The sequence below is a fragment of the Mus caroli genome, chromosome 10 (genome assembly GCF_900094665.2).
Source record: "Mus caroli chromosome 10, CAROLI_EIJ_v1.1, whole genome shotgun sequence".
Lineage (NCBI taxonomy): Eukaryota > Metazoa > Chordata > Mammalia > Rodentia > Muridae > Mus > Mus caroli.
The window spans coordinates 110,627,169-110,642,371 of record NC_034579.1 but is presented as its reverse complement, the minus strand read 5'-3'; the positions used below and the strand labels follow the sequence as shown (position 1 = coordinate 110,642,371).

Below are 15,203 nucleotides of genomic sequence, written 5' to 3'. Positions count from 1 at the left end.
AATCTCAGCTCTCAGGTGGCAGAGGCAGGTGGATCCCAATGGTCTGGAGGCCAGTCTGGTCTACAGAGCAAGTTCCGGGACAGCCAGGGCTACACAAAGAGAAACTCTGACTCAAAAGACCTAATTAGTTAATTAAAATTAAAATCTTTAAAATGCCAGCCTGGTAACATGACATTGTTAAGCTAGCCATAGGCGTCCTTTAAGTGTAAGGGTTACTGTACCTAAGTTTCATACCCGTGTACCTGGCTCATCACAAAGCTTAGCAGTGGTTAAAAAAAACAACACTACTCTGTGACACATAGCAATTATATGGAAGTCACATTCTAAGGTCCATCAGTAAAGTGCTTTTGTTTTTGTTTTTTTAGATTAAGCTTATGTGTATGAGTTATGTATGACTTTTTCCCGAGTGTATGCATATGTGTGCACTACATGCTTGCCTGATGTCTGTGGAAGTCAGAAAAGAACTTTGAATCTGGAACTGGAGCTATAGATGGTTGTGAGCCACCATGTGGGTGCTGGGAATTGAACCTTGCTCCTCTACAAGAGCTTTCTGGATGGCTACGCCATCTCTCCAGCCCCCACCCATAAGTAAAGTTTCATTGAACTACAAGTATATCCATTCTTTGTATTTTTTTTTACATTAACTTATTTTGTGTGTGTGTATATATATATATATATATATACTTGTGCTATGAGTATGGAGGTCAAAGGGTAAATCACTATGGGAGTCAATTCTCGTCTTCCACTTTGTCGGTCTTAGGTTATCAGGGTCGGTCGGCAGCAAGCACTTTCAAGGAGTGAGTCACCTTGCCAGCTTTCTTTGTATTGTTTATGGCTGCCTTTGCGTTACTGTTGAAAAGCTGAATCGCTGTTCACTTTAGAAGCTACATCACAGACCCTCTGTTCTAAAAACTTAAATGTGTACTACCTGGCCCTTGACAGAAGCAGTTTGCAAATCCCTCTTTAGAGGGATAGTCACCACTGACAAAAGGAAAGCAATACTGTATTATGAGATAGAAAGGAAAAAGAAAGAAAGAAAGAAAGAAAGAAAGAAAGAAAGAAAGAAAGAAAGAAAGAAAGGAAGGAAGAAGAAAGGAAGAAGAAAGAAAGAAAGGAAGAAAAAAGAAAGAAAGGCAAAAGAAACACATTTATGGGGCTGGTGAGATGGCTCAGTGGGTAAGAGCAACCGACTGCTCTTCCGAAGGTCCAGAGTTCAAATCCCAGCAACCACATGGTGGCTCACAACCATCCGTAACGAGATCTGGCGCCCTCTTCTGGAGTGTCTGAAGACAGCTACAGTGTACTTACATATAATAAATAAATAAATCTTTAAAAAAAAAAAACACATTTATGTTGACACATCAGGAGAAAGATGCTATTTCTTGGAGAAAATAGATGGGTCTGGAGTGCTGAGAGGGGCTGGAAAAAGCCTTCCAAACACAGGAAATCACCAGTACCCAGCCGAGGGGTGGGAGAGTTACTCATTGGAGCCAAATGAGAAGCCCTTTCTGACCATGCAGCTGGAAGTGAAAGAGAAAAGTGTAACACATCTTCACTTCTTTGTAGAAAAGAGTACTTGAAGGCCTCTAGAGGAAGGGAGTAACTTACTGAGCAGGCTTTAAGATAATTTATCTAGCAACAATGTGTAAAATAGGTCACAGTAGGCAGCTCGAACCTCCTAGGCTGCAAAGGTCCAGGAGCCGAGTTGTATCAAGAGGAGCCTGGAAGACTTGGTCCAACCTCTGCTCACAGATGCACCAGTGGATGAATCATTGCAGAGGAGGGGGGAGGACAGAGGAGGGTGGCAGGCTTGAAAAGTGGGTGACTTAAAAGAAGGAGGTACGATTAGCAAAGGAAAGGGAGAGAAAACGGGTTTGGTGACAATGGTAATGAGTTTGGTTTGCATACAAGTTAAACTGAAGCTGCCAGCAGACAATATCCTGGTCTGTCAGGGAAATAGGACAAGGGGTTCAAATTCAAAAGTGAGTCCATTCTGGGGTGCTCTATACGCTGATCACGATTTAATACGCGATGCAATGGTTATCAGCCTAATGAGATGATAAAAGTGCTTTTTAGCTTAAACAACTCTACAAACTCTGGCTTTCAAAGGAAAAAAGCAATTGCCCAAATGTCAAAGTGTTTAAAACAAAGAAAAAAATAAAACCAAAACAGCCCATGGCTAATCAGTACCCTTGCTCAAAATGTCAGTCTTTCAGGCACGTCAAACCTTCCTTCAATAACTGATAAATAGGGGGCTGGGGAGACGGCTCAGCGGTTAAGAGGATGGGCTGTTCTTCCAGAGGTCCTGAGTTCAATTCCCAGCCACCACATGGTGGCTCACAACCTTCTGTAATGGGATCTGATGCTCTTTTCTGGTGTGCATGAAGACAGAGTATATATGTAATTGGTAAGAGCAAAATCAAAACTGCAATTTATTCATGAATAATTGACAATACCAACAGATTGTTCCAAAACTTGCCTTTGAAACCGCCACTAAAATGTTGTTCTGAGAAAATAACAATTATTGAAATAGGTAACATGTTTACTTAAGTAATACAAACCATGAAGCAGCTGGAAAACACTGCTATCAAAACCTGTTGTGGGGAGGAGGAGGGCTCAGCAGGACAGAGGGCTTGTTACCCAGGCAGGAGAACCAGGGTTTCCAGTTCAGTTCTCCCCCCCCCCCAGGCAGTCACATAAGAATCCAGAATGGTGGGATGGAGACAGGAGACTCCCTAGAGATTGGTGGCCAGCCACTCAAGCCTAATTGGTGAGGTTCAGTGAGAGACCCTGTTTCAAAACAACCAAGTGGAAAGCGATAGAAAATAACCTGTTCACCTCTGGCTTCTGTGTGCCCATAGGCGAGGAGGGCAGGAGCATGCAGAAGCACACACAACTGTCAATTATGGGTTTTTTTTTTTTTTCTTTTTTTGTTGTTCTAAAGGTTGAACCTATTACACTCAGACACTTGCTAGATAAGTACTGGATCATTAAGCTATGACCCTTCACTTTTTTTTTTTTTTACTTCTTGAGAATCTCACAAAACCGTTTAGGTTGGCTTTAACTTACTCTGTGGCCTCAGCAACCTAGAATTTGCAAGGAGCCAGCTCCTGCTCAGCCTGCAGAAGGGGTGTGCTCTTACAGACTGGCGTCCTGAGACCCCGCTGTAATTCTTTCTTACTCGCTCACTTAACTCAGGTTAGCATAGTTGTCACTTCTCCATTTCTCTTCGAGGGTTCGTTAAATTTCCAGAATACTTTGTACAGGGAGGGCCAGCTAAATCGCCTACTCCTTTCGGTGCTTTCCTCTCAAGTTTTGTTCATCAAAACCTTTTCACTAGCTGGCAGTGGTGGCGCATGCCTTTAATCCCCAGCACTCCATGCTTTGAGGCAGGTGGATCCGAGTTGAAAGCCAACATGGTCAACATAGCAAGGTCAGGCCAGCCAGGACTATGTAATGAAGAGAGAGCGTAATCAGAGCAGAAACAAAGTCTTCCAAACAAAGCTCTGATAGTATGATTCTCATATTAATGGTGATGGTGAGAAAATATTCTAATTACCTAGATCGATGTAAGTTCTTATGCTCTTTGGAACAAGTCATTTTTTGGACAGAGCTTTTCGGAGTCACATCATAGACTTACATCTATGAGTAATCTATAAAGTCATGAAGGCGCCCCAGGCATGCTCTTCCATGAACCAATTAATTTTAATTCTATAAACTGTTCATTTAGGTACAGGCCATAAGCATGCTTTGGAATCCTCCATTCGCGAACTGCGTCTGGCAGGGTAATTTGGACAGCTGGCCCTGCTTAACACACCACAGCCTGAAATACTTGTCAAACCTAAAGAAAGGCCATTTGAAAAATGAAAAGCTGCCCTCGCGCTCTGGGAGTGGGAACTGATGCTCTGTTACTTCCCCAGCACAAAGGACCACGCGAACACCGACGGTCTGGGGGCGTTGGCGACTGTGCACTCGGAGGCCCCGCGAAGGCGGCAGAGGTTTCCAAGCCCCTGAGTTACCCGTTACCCGCTGGGGTCGAGACGGATGCGCTCCGCTGAGGCTGACACCGATTATGTCGGACAACCCAGCCAGCGGGGGGCGAGGCCGACCGCAGCAACAAGACGCAGGGCGGAGGAGAGGGACCACGGGCCGGAGCCGGCGACCGAGAGCCGGGGCGAGGCCCACTGCGAGGCGAGCACGACGAGACCCCGCCCCCCTCCGCCAGGGCCCGCCCCCGGGCCCGCCCCTTCCCGGGCTGCGCTCCTGCGCGCCCCGCCCGCGGGCGGAAGCGAGAGCGAGGCTGAACGCCTGACGTCAAGGCGACACCGCCAAACCTCGCCCAGAGTCAGGCGTGGAAAGCAGCCCGAGCGGCGGCGGCGGCGGCGGCGACGACGGCGGCGGCGGCGGCAGCGGCAGAGACCGCCGTGGCGCCGGGAGCAGCGACCCGAAGGGAACGCGCGGCGACGGCGACGGCGGCGACCCGGTGACAGCGCGAGAGGTGGGCGCGGGGTGCGTGCGTGGCCGCGAGGCTGGCTGGGGGCCGGGCGCCGGCTGAGGGGAGCGGTGGGGTGCGGCGCGGGCCGGGCGGGGCAGCCCGAGGGCCCCCGCGACGGCGAGGGTGGCCTGGGCGCGCGGCAGGTGGCTGGCGGGGGGAACCCCGAGCCCCTCGCTCGCTTCGGCAGGGCGCGCCGCCTCGGGGCGGCCGGGGAGGAACCGCGGCCGCGGCGGGGGAGCAGCGCGCTTTGCGGAAGGGGTCAAATGTCTGAAATATGGCGGAGGAAGTGAGCGCCCGAGGAGCCCCCACCCGCCTGCCCGAGGCCCCCGCAGCCTTCCCCGCCGCGCCCGGCTCCCCGCCTCGGCGGTGGGTGGAAGTTAGAGCGGAAACCAGAAAGTTGTCCTCTGCGGACACCCGGGCTTCTCCCAGCCCGGGGCCGGGCGGGCGGAGCAGCGTCGCGAGGGGGGGGACCACTCCCCGGCGCCCCGCGGGCTCGAGCCTGACAGGGGAAAAGTTTGCCCCGATCGGGGCTGGCTTGCTTCATTTGTTGCGGGAAGTGGCAGGAGGAAGGCAGCGGAGCGAGCCCCACCTAGTCTGGCAGCCGCCACCGTGCAGAGAGAAAAAAAAAATGTTAAAGGGGCCTTTCCCTTCGTCAGCAAGAGGAAATCTCTTTTTCTCTTGCAGAGAGAAAAATCCAGGAAGTTTGTCCTCTTCTCTTTTTTTTTTTTTTTTTTTTCTTTTCGCCATCTCGAGGTGTCTGATTCTGAAACTGACTTATCAGCGCCGTGAATTTGGGAACTAGGCCCTCGGGATTTTCCTTGGGGTGGAGGGGGGCGGGAGGAGAAGATGCCTTTGGAAGAAACATCTTCGCTTCAGAGTTTTGAGCAGATGGGATTGCTTTCCTTTCGCTTGCCCCCTCCCACCCTCCAATGCTTTAGAAAGATATTTTGGCCCTGCAACTCCCGACTCGTGTGCATACAAGCACTTCTTTATTACAGTAATAGGAACTCACATTTTTTTTTTTTTTTTACTAAGTTGAAAGTTGACATTACGATGCAGGCTGGACTTTTCAATATTTTAAAATCAATTGAGTCTCGTTGAAATGTTTGCTTTGCTGGCAGTGTGTATTAATATATACCGAGTGCCTCTAGCTTGTAAATTCTTTTTTTTTTTTTTCAGTTTTCTTTTGTATAATTACAACGTTGTCGAGACTTGCCTGAAAGGAGTTTATCTTAGCAAGAAGTAACTTAATTGAATGGAGAAATTCTTTTAATTTAAAGCCCTTACCACTCTTAAAGCCTGATATGAAGTCAGTGTATTAAGTCATAATAGAGTCATGGGGCTTTTTAGGGCCGGAAAGAGACTCTTTAAATCATCTAGTCCCACCCTGTCGTTTCATGAGGAGGAAACTAAGGCCTAAAATAGATAACCAATTACCTGAGTCTGCTGATTTGTAAAGCCGTGGTCTATCCATGAAGGACAATCCACAGGAAGCAATGTGACTTTTTTTTTTTTATTGTGAATTACATCTTGGTAGAGATTATTGGTCCCATTATGCTCTCTTCTCCAGAGTGCTATAGTTAGCTAAATGGTAGGGAATAACCCCTTAGGTAGTGTCATCCCCTGGTTTTGGTTAGAGGAAGTTAATACTCCGAGGAGGAAATAATTTTACTTAGAGACACAGAATCCCGAATGACAGTCTTGTTTGATATCCATACTTTTAATCTCTGTAGTACATTATATTCCCTTGTACTTTCTTGTTTGACACAGAAGTTCAGTGACCTTATCTGTGGAAGCTGCAAAGTAAAATCAAAAGGACATATAGTTGCTTGTGTTATAATGTATCGAATCTCAGATTAACATCTGAAGGGCCCCATGCTAAGCCGGCTTAATTTTTAGTCTGTGGTCTGGGACACAGAAATGATGAATGTGTCTTTCTTCTTCTTCTGTCTGTCTTACCACTGTTCTTTCCGTGGCTTGAATCACTTCCTGTCTTCTGTTACTGTGTGTGTTTCTCTCTTCTACCAAGTTGTAAGGTCCAAGGACGGGATAGATTTCTTCTGCATGCCTCAAATGACTAGCATGTCGCTATTACATAGACACTCGGATGAAAGTTAAGTAGAGTTCATTGAAAACACCATGAGAAGAGAAATTCTGCTTTATTCTTAGTCCCTAGCATTTTACCTGGGCACATAGTGATGTTTGGGACTTAATTCAGAGACTAAAAAGAACAGTGTAATCATTCAAAAAAGAACTAAACATTTTCTTTGGGAATCTCTCACTTTCCACATTGATCGTTTTATCATTGGTCATTTATAATGATTCCAGTATTTTCTTTTGACCCATACAGGGAAAGTGAGCCCTTCCACTAAAGAGCCTATAAGAGTAACAAGTTGAAATAAAGAATCCTTTTTAAAAGATTTATTTATAATAGTACACTGTAACTGTCTTCAGACACACCAGAAGAGAGCATCAAATCCCATTACAGATGGCTGTGAGCCACCATGTGGTTGCTGGGAGTTGAACTCAGAACCTCTGGAAGAGCAGTCAGTGCTCTTAACTGCTGAGCCATCTCTCCAGCCCTGTTTGTTTGTTTGTTTGTTTGTTTGTTTGTTTGTTTTTCGAGACAGTTTCTCTGTATAGCCCTGGCTGTCCTGGAACTCACTCTGTAGACCAGGCTGGCCTCGAACTCAAAAATCCGCCTGCCTCTGCCCCCCAAGTGCTGGGATTAAAGGCGTGCACCGCCACCACTGCCGGCCCCCCTTTTTTAAAAGTGGTGCCAGGCATGGTATTTTGCAGCTGTGATCCCAGCAGTTAAGATTGAAGCAGGAGGATTGCCATAAATTTAAGGCTAGCCTGGGCTAGTGAAACCTGGTCTATAAATAAATACATGAATAACTTGATCTATGTACGTAAAGGTCTTTGAAGGACTTCATGCTTATGCAGAGGTTGATAACATATAACTGTGCTCTTTTAAATGTAAACTCTTAAGATTGGCATGGGAAGCTTATGTTCAGCTCTTTGCTTTTTGTTGAGGTACGCAATAGTTATGGAATGAAATTAAGGCGTGACAACAGACAGACCTTAGCTGATCTTACATCCACCTCCCAAGTATAGTTGACATTTGGCATTTGATAATTGAATGTCAAGGAGATCTCATTGATTTACATGTGTCATTCCCAGAAAACAAAGTGTTCAAGCTTAGTTTAGTATTTATACACTAAATAGTCAAAGGCTATTTCTCTTTAAAATGTTAACATGTGGTCACTAAAAGTCTGTAGAAACTCATCTTTCTGGTTGGGGATGTGGCTCAGTGGTCAGTGTTTGCCTCTCTTGTCCAAGTTGCTAGCTTTAGTCCCCTCACTGAAAAAAAATTCCTCAATTTTCTAAGGCTTTTTAGTTGTGTCTAAATATGTTTTGTGAGTTTGGTTTGGTTGGTTCACATGGGAAAGGTGTGTGTGTTGTTTTGTTTCTATTTGTTTTCCTCCCCCCCCCCCACCCCCAACAAGAGCAGTGTCTTAAGTCCTGTAGTGTCTTGGTGCAGTGTAACATTAGATACAGTTTTTATTCAACTGTAAGCAGCATTGTGCTGTCTTATACTTAACGCTAATCTTTGTAGTACTTGTAGATATTTTGGAGTGGTGTTGAAAGGTTCTGATTACCACTGGAGGACTAAAGTCTTTAGATTAATTCCTTAGAAATCTCAAGAATATCCTGGGAACAGTAGTTAGCAAAGAATAGAAAAAAAGGCTGAGATGCTCAGGGGTAAGAGTGCTTGCCGCTCTGGCAGAGGGTTCCAACCTGAAGTGGGTTCCTAATACCTATGCTGGTTTCTTTAAGTCTAGCTCTAGGGGATCCAGCAGCCTGTCTTCTGGCCTCTTCAGATACCCACAGGCAGGCGCTCTCACTCACACACAGATATACTCTGGGTCACATAAATAAAAGAGACACTAGAAGGAATTTATCCATTTATAGTAAAAGTTTGACTTGCTGTGTAATCTATTGCCCTATGTTTGAAACCACTTGACTGGATTCTAAGATTGATCCCTTTAGCAATAGATTTTGCAAGAAAATGTATTTTTGTATTTTGTGGAAAGTTAATCAGGGTTTTTTTTTTTTTTTTTTTTTTCTTTTTTGCTTTTGTTTTTTTTTTTTTTTTTTTTTTTTTTTTTGGTCACCTTAAAATTAGCACAATTTTAAAATTCATCAAGAAAAAGAATTTTACTTATTTTCCGTGCTTCATAAACAATACCATGCACTTCTAATTTTCAAATTGAGGGTACACAGCGGTTGATTAAAGCCCTAAAACTTACAAAGAAAGAAATGAAAATTTAGGGGTAAGTTACAAGGTGTTAAAAGTATACTTAAATTCTCTAAAAATATTTACAACACAGATTACAAAATTTCCATCTGGTTTTTATTATACAGAGTGATAATATTTTGGAATATTGTACTTAAGATTGGCTACATTGGAGATGCTTGAATTGAAATACACTCATGTCTAGATTAAGAGTATGGCTCTCTAACTATAGTCAGTTTGAAATCGTATGGTAGCCTAAGGCTTCTGGTTATTAGCTACTGTTTCATACCGTTGTGCTACTTTATATTGGTGAGACTGTTCAGTCCAAGCTAGGTCAGGCCTTCAGGAGCTAACTTGGATAATCTTCCAGGGTTGGGGATTGACCTAGAACTTGCGGTGCAGATAGCCAGTTAGAAATGTTAGAGAGCAGCTGTTACAAACATTGCAGAGTTAAAGCTTTTGAAGTAGAAGCTTTAAAATGTATTTCAGCGACTAATTTTCTCCCAGCTGCGTGAGGTGGTCTGTACCTGTATTCCCAGCATCTGAGGAGGCAAAGGAAAACCACCTTCTGTCGGCCTTTGCTGCACTGCAAGTCCCGGGCCAGCCTGGGCTATGTGAGACTGTGTCTCTGCATTTTTTTTTTTCTTTACTTAGACCATACCTATTTTGAAAATAAAAAGGGAATTGGTTGCTTCATTGGTGGGTTCGCTCTCCTTCTGTGGTTTTCCTCTTTTTCTTGTGTGATAGGAAAACGATGAGAGCAATGTTCTGTCCACTTAGCAGTTTCAAGTGGAGCTTGGGGAGGAAGGAGAAAGTTGGGCTAAAGTTGGGCTCTAATTGCCTGTCTTCTGAAGTTCATCCTCACATTAGAATGTAGTTCTCACAATCACAGTGATGACTTGCAATGTGAAGGACTCAAACATGGGGCTCTGCACTTGTTAAACAAAGCACTAATCACTTTGGAGTGAATTGGGGGACTTTCTAAGTTCTCATAATGAAACTGGAGGTTTCAGTTAAAAAAAAAAAAAACCTGTTACAAATGCAAACTCTTCTCATCCACTTAGTGGTTTTAGACAGCAGATATCCTGTACATTCCATTCCGCACCCTGGGTTTTAAGTTAGCTCGGTGTGCTAGTAGGACACTATAGTAATGTGTTAGATACTGATACAACCTATAGGTTTTTAGGTAATGAGTTAACTTCTCCGTTATACAACTCTAGCTTTCTGTGAAATCTTAAATATTGTACTGTTCAGATAAAGGGGACAAGGACAAAGTATATGTTTGCCTAATCTTAGAATTTCTCTAATTTGGAGATACTGCACAAACTCTGTGGTATTCAGCTGAGTTTTCAGATGTTTGGCTTTACCATTGTGTTAAATTATTTGCAGGACAGAAGGTAAGGAGGGAAGAGTTTTTCTCTCCACTGCACTGGTGCTTCGGGAAAACATGTTCTTTCCTCTCTGAAGCTTTTTCTTCCTTGCTTTCCTTGGCAAGAAGACATGGAGATGTTGGACTTGAGGCTAAGCCTCTCTTGTAAATGTTTTTACAGATATCAGATATCCAGTAGCCCTCGCTCTCTAGAGCATCTACGCTTCAGCACCTGTAGAATCCAGGAAAAGCGTATCGTCCAAGTGGCTTGTGAGGTGTTATTTTGGAGCAGTTGGTTTGCTTTTGAGAAAAGGTCTTACTATATTGCCCAAGCTGGCCTCAAACCTGCCATCCTCCTGCCTCAGCTTTGAGTAGACTGACGTAACATTTGTATTCCCAGACCTGAGGAGGTTTAAATATGAATCATTTTGCTCATTGATTTTCACAGTATAACCCAAGGAATCCTGCAGATAGCTTAGCTGTTTGGGGGGAGTCTGCAAGTACAGGGCTGTTATTGGTGATGATGGTGACCATTGTGATGACAGCGACTCTAAGATAGCTTTGCTCTTTTTTACTGAATTGACATTTATTTCTATAGTGCAAGACCAACAGTGAGCACAACTTGTGACTTCTTGGAGCAAACTGTCTTAGAGCTCTGGTATATTGTTTACTGCCCTGACTGTTTAAAAGGAAGAAAAAAGTTCAAACTAAATGTTCTTGGAGTTGTTTGAAAAAGAGGCCTCTCCCTGTGTGCAGGTCTTTTTAATATGACTCCAAGGAAAGTGATTCCGTCTCAGGAGCCGGCCCAGCCAATTGTCTTTAGGTCTACTTTTATTTTGTGCCTGTGGGTATTTTACCTGCATGTTTGTGTATGCACACCCTCAGAGAGGGCGTTGAATCTTCTGTAACTGGAGTTGAAATAGATGTTTGTGAGCCACCACCTGGGTGCTAGGAATTGAACTGGGTCCTCAGCAAGAGCAGCAAGTACTTGTAACCACTGAGTCATCTCCCCTGTCCCCTGAACTGCCCATATATGTACATATGTATGCGTGCTTGAATGTCTGCACTACATGAGTGCAGAGCCCATGACTTCCATTGGATTCCCTCGGACTGGAGTCAGAACCTGTTGTGAGCTGCCATGAGAATGCTGGGCATGGAACCCTGATCCTCTGGGAGGGCAGCCAGTGCTCTCAACTGCTGAGCCATTACTCCAGCCCCTGACATATTGTTGGAACCAACAAACCTGCTTTGTTGTCTCAGGGCAAGTAATAACAGTATCTATGGATGATTGTAAGTATTCTTGAGCAAAAATTGGGGTTTTTTGAAAAACTTTTCTCAGCAATGGGCATTTGATAGCCTTAGTGTTGAGGGAAACCTCTTTCTGGGAAACTAAGGATTATTTGGGGGGAAAAGTTCACAGTGAAATGAGCCATTACTGAAGATTTAACAGGAAATCTTGAGTGCTGGGACTTCGTTTCAGAATCCTTACTGGTATGTGATTGGCTTGCTGAAGTTTCTTTGCAGGCTTCTTTGGTCACATAACTTTAGATAATTACTTCTAAAGCTTATTTCTGGTCTGGCTTGTCACTTCTTTTGCCTCTGGTCTCTAACTCCTGGGCTTCTGTGATCTGCCTACTTGACCCTGTGTAGCTGTGGCTGCTGACAGGCTTCCACTGTCCCAGCTTTATATTGCTTTTAATTGTGTTTCTTTGGCATGAGAAAATTTGGTATATCTACATTAAACAGACATTTTTCAAAGAGGCTTCCTGGATGGCACTGCTTTTGCTTTTGAAAAACTGCTGTTTCTTTTCTGTGTTTATACTAAAGAACAGTCATGGCAATCTTGTTAAACAGTGAGAAGTTTTGTTTTTTGTTTTAATTTATTTAAACAGTGAGAAGTTTTAAAAGATCAGAATCACCTAGTATAGATCTGTTAACTAGCTTCAGGTTGTGGAGGCTGCTAGAAAGATGGGTGAGTCAATTGTGGGTTCTCTGCTGGCTAGTCAACTTACTTTTTAGTTCTGGGGGTTAAAACTGAGGGTCTAAGGTAAGAGGAATCAAGGTTTCTGGGGCCTCTGCTCTCATGGTAGAGTGGAAGGAGAAAGAATGACTGTGAATTGTAACCAGCCCACTACTAAGTACCAAGGTGGGCCCCTGGGAAGCTTACAGATAGAAAAAGACCCTAACCTGTAACCTCTTGGTTATGATTTAAACTACAACTGAATAGATTGGTCTGTTCTACAATACTTTTATAGAAAGTGGTATCTTATTTTTTTTTTTTTTACATGACTATCCTTGCCAAAGCATGGTTAAAAAGCATCCAGCAGGGGAGAGGGGAGGGGGGACTTTTGGGATCGCATTGGAAATGTAAATGAGGAAAATACCTAATTAAAAAATAAATAAATAAACTAATACTTAAAAAAAAAAGCATCCAGCAAAGTAGTTCAGGCAGGTTAAAGACACGGTCCCACCAAGCCTGAGTAGATGCTTAGAACCCACATGGTGGGGACAGCTGACTCCCTCAAGTTGTTCTCAGACTTCCCATGCACACCATTGCATGTTTTTGTGCGTGCATGCACATACAATTAAATTTTAGTTAAAGGTGCTCAGCTGTTGGGATCTGGAGGTGCTCTAGCAGAGGACTTGGGTTTGGTTCCTAGCGGCTATCTACATCTCCAGCTTAGGGGTCGGATGATTTGACCTCTTCCTTGGGGACAAAGCACTCACATGCACATACCTACCCCCACACACAACGTAATTAAAAATAAACTGGTTAAAAACCCATGCTTGTTCCTTTCCACTGAAACCTTTCGTGAAAGGCAGAGATTATATGAGGTGAAGAGAACTCAGGTCATTGAACAGCACTCTTCAGAGGACAGGAACACCAGAAAGCAGGACTGCAGCTTGGTTTAGAGAAGGAAGCGATGTTCGGGGCCCACTTCAGGGATTGAGACTAAAGAACTTTTGCCTGCATAAGCTTACCCCGCTGAGGGAGGAGTTAAAGCAACACTCTGCTGCTGCTTGTATGAAGTAGTTAAGTGCCCGGTTGTTCCGAAGGTTCTGAATTAGGGAACACACTGAAGGCAGAGTTTATGACCAGGTCATCCAAACTCTTCACAGGTTGCCACTAAGTCCTATTTATGCAGTCCTGGCTAGTGAGATTTCTTCCATTTTAGCTAGCTTTTATACACTTGTGCTTTTTCCCTTCCAGTAAGCACTGTCACTTGAATCATAGGCTTTACTGGCTCCGTTGTTGTCGCTGTTGCTGCTGCTGCTTCTGTTCTTGAGGTTTTGGAGCTTCCCTGTGTAACAGGATCTGCCCTTAAACTGAAAATCCTCCTGCCTCCGCTTCCTGATGGGATTACAGGTGTGTACACCGTAGCAGGCCGTTTGCAAGCTTTTAGTGACAAAAAACATGTAACATTTCCCTGGAGTGTGAAGTGTTCTTGTTCGTTGGCTGAGTGTTTTGTTTTGGGATGGTGAGTTGGAGTTTTTACTGACCTTGAGTTCCTAGCAGCCCTGCCTCAGCCTCCTGACATTACAGGCAATGTCGCCAGGACTACTTTTTATCTGTATGGGCCTGGGTGTATGTGTATGACCCACATTGTACAGATGCCTGCAGATGTCAGAAGAGGTGCCCAGAGCCCTGAAACTGAAATTACAGGAAGTTGCTAGCCACCCAGTGTGGGTGCTGGAACTTGGGCCCTTTGCTAGAGTGATACGTGCTTTTAACTGCTGAGCCATCTCTCCAGCCCTCCATTTTAAAAACTTAAATGAAAAAAAAAAGTAAAGAATTAAAAGCTGGGCGTGGTGGCGTAAGCCTTTAATCCTAGCATTTGGGAGGCAGAGGCAGGAGAATTTCTGAGTTTGAACTCGAGGACAGCCAGGACTACACTGAGAAACCGTGTCTCAAAACACCAAAAAAAAAAAAAGAATTGAAGCTTTGTCTTTGAGGATTCTCAAAAGCAGCTACTTGCACTCCTTTGAAAGTGTTACACTGATTGTATTTGACTATGTTGTTTCTGGTTTTGTTTGTTTTGTTTTGTGAGATGGGGTTTCTCAGTTTGTAGCTTTGATTGGCCTGACTGACCACGGGCTGGCCTAGAACTCAGACCTCCTCCATCCCTGGATTGCTGGTAGGGATTTTCGTACTGAGACCTGAGGTGATGACAAGGTACTGTGCATATGAGGCACGAGCAGTCCCACTAAATGAGATGAACACAGCAGAAGTCGACTCACGTCGGTGCTTAGGTAGTAAAAGCAATTTACAATAGAGCAGGCTTTGCCACCAAAGCAGATGTGAAGCCTGGTATATTTGGGATTGTTTAGAAATTTAGAATTAGTTTTGAGATGGATTAGAAAGTCTTTGATAATAATGTCTTCCTTGAAAAAGACATTAAGATATGAAAATGTTACTCTCAAGCACCTTAAAAGCAGTCTACTAGAAACTCACAGGCTGGTAGAGATCAACAGTGGGTGTCTTCCTCAGTCCCTCGCCAGCTTAACTTCCACATTCTGCTAAACTGACTGGCCAGGAAGCCACAGGGATGCTCCTGTCTTCCCTCCACTCCTGTGCTGGGACTACAGGCACACTCAGGCTTTTATGAGGATGCTGGGAATCAAGTCTGGTCCCTGAGCTCACACCACAGTTCACTGGCTAACCGTTTCACCACCCAAGGAATAGCTGAACCTGCCAGTGCAAGGCACGGCGTGTCGGTGAATCTTCAGGGTTCTTGGTATCGAAGAACCTCCTGATGCCATAGTTAACAAGAGTCCGTTTAACTTTCTGGAGATAATTAAGGCTAACCTGAATATATTGGTTCCTGTCTTTTGTGGGGTGTTTTGTTTTGTTTTTTGTTTAAAATTGAAAGCTGTTATCTTAAACAGTTTTTAAGGCTTATAAACTACCATATCATCATTTATTTCCCTTAGAAATCATGTCATTAGCCGGGCGTGGTGGCGCACGCCTTTAATCCCAGCACTCGGGAGGCAGAGGCAGGTGGATTTCTGAGTTCGAGGCCAGCCTGGTCTACAAAGTG

At 44.3% G+C, this 15,203-nt stretch overlaps 1 protein-coding gene across 1 annotated transcript in view; it reads left to right on the top strand.

The window, feature by feature from the left end:
- Positions 1 to 4,290: 4,290 nt before the first annotated feature.
- Positions 4,291 to 15,203, top strand: part of Rap1b (RAP1B, member of RAS oncogene family) — a 32,545-nt gene continuing 21,632 nt past the window's right edge. The window contains exon 1 of the mRNA XM_021174403.1: positions 4,291 to 4,498. The gene's annotated coding sequence lies outside the window, so the exon portion shown is untranslated. The remainder of the gene's footprint in view (positions 4,499 to 15,203) is intronic.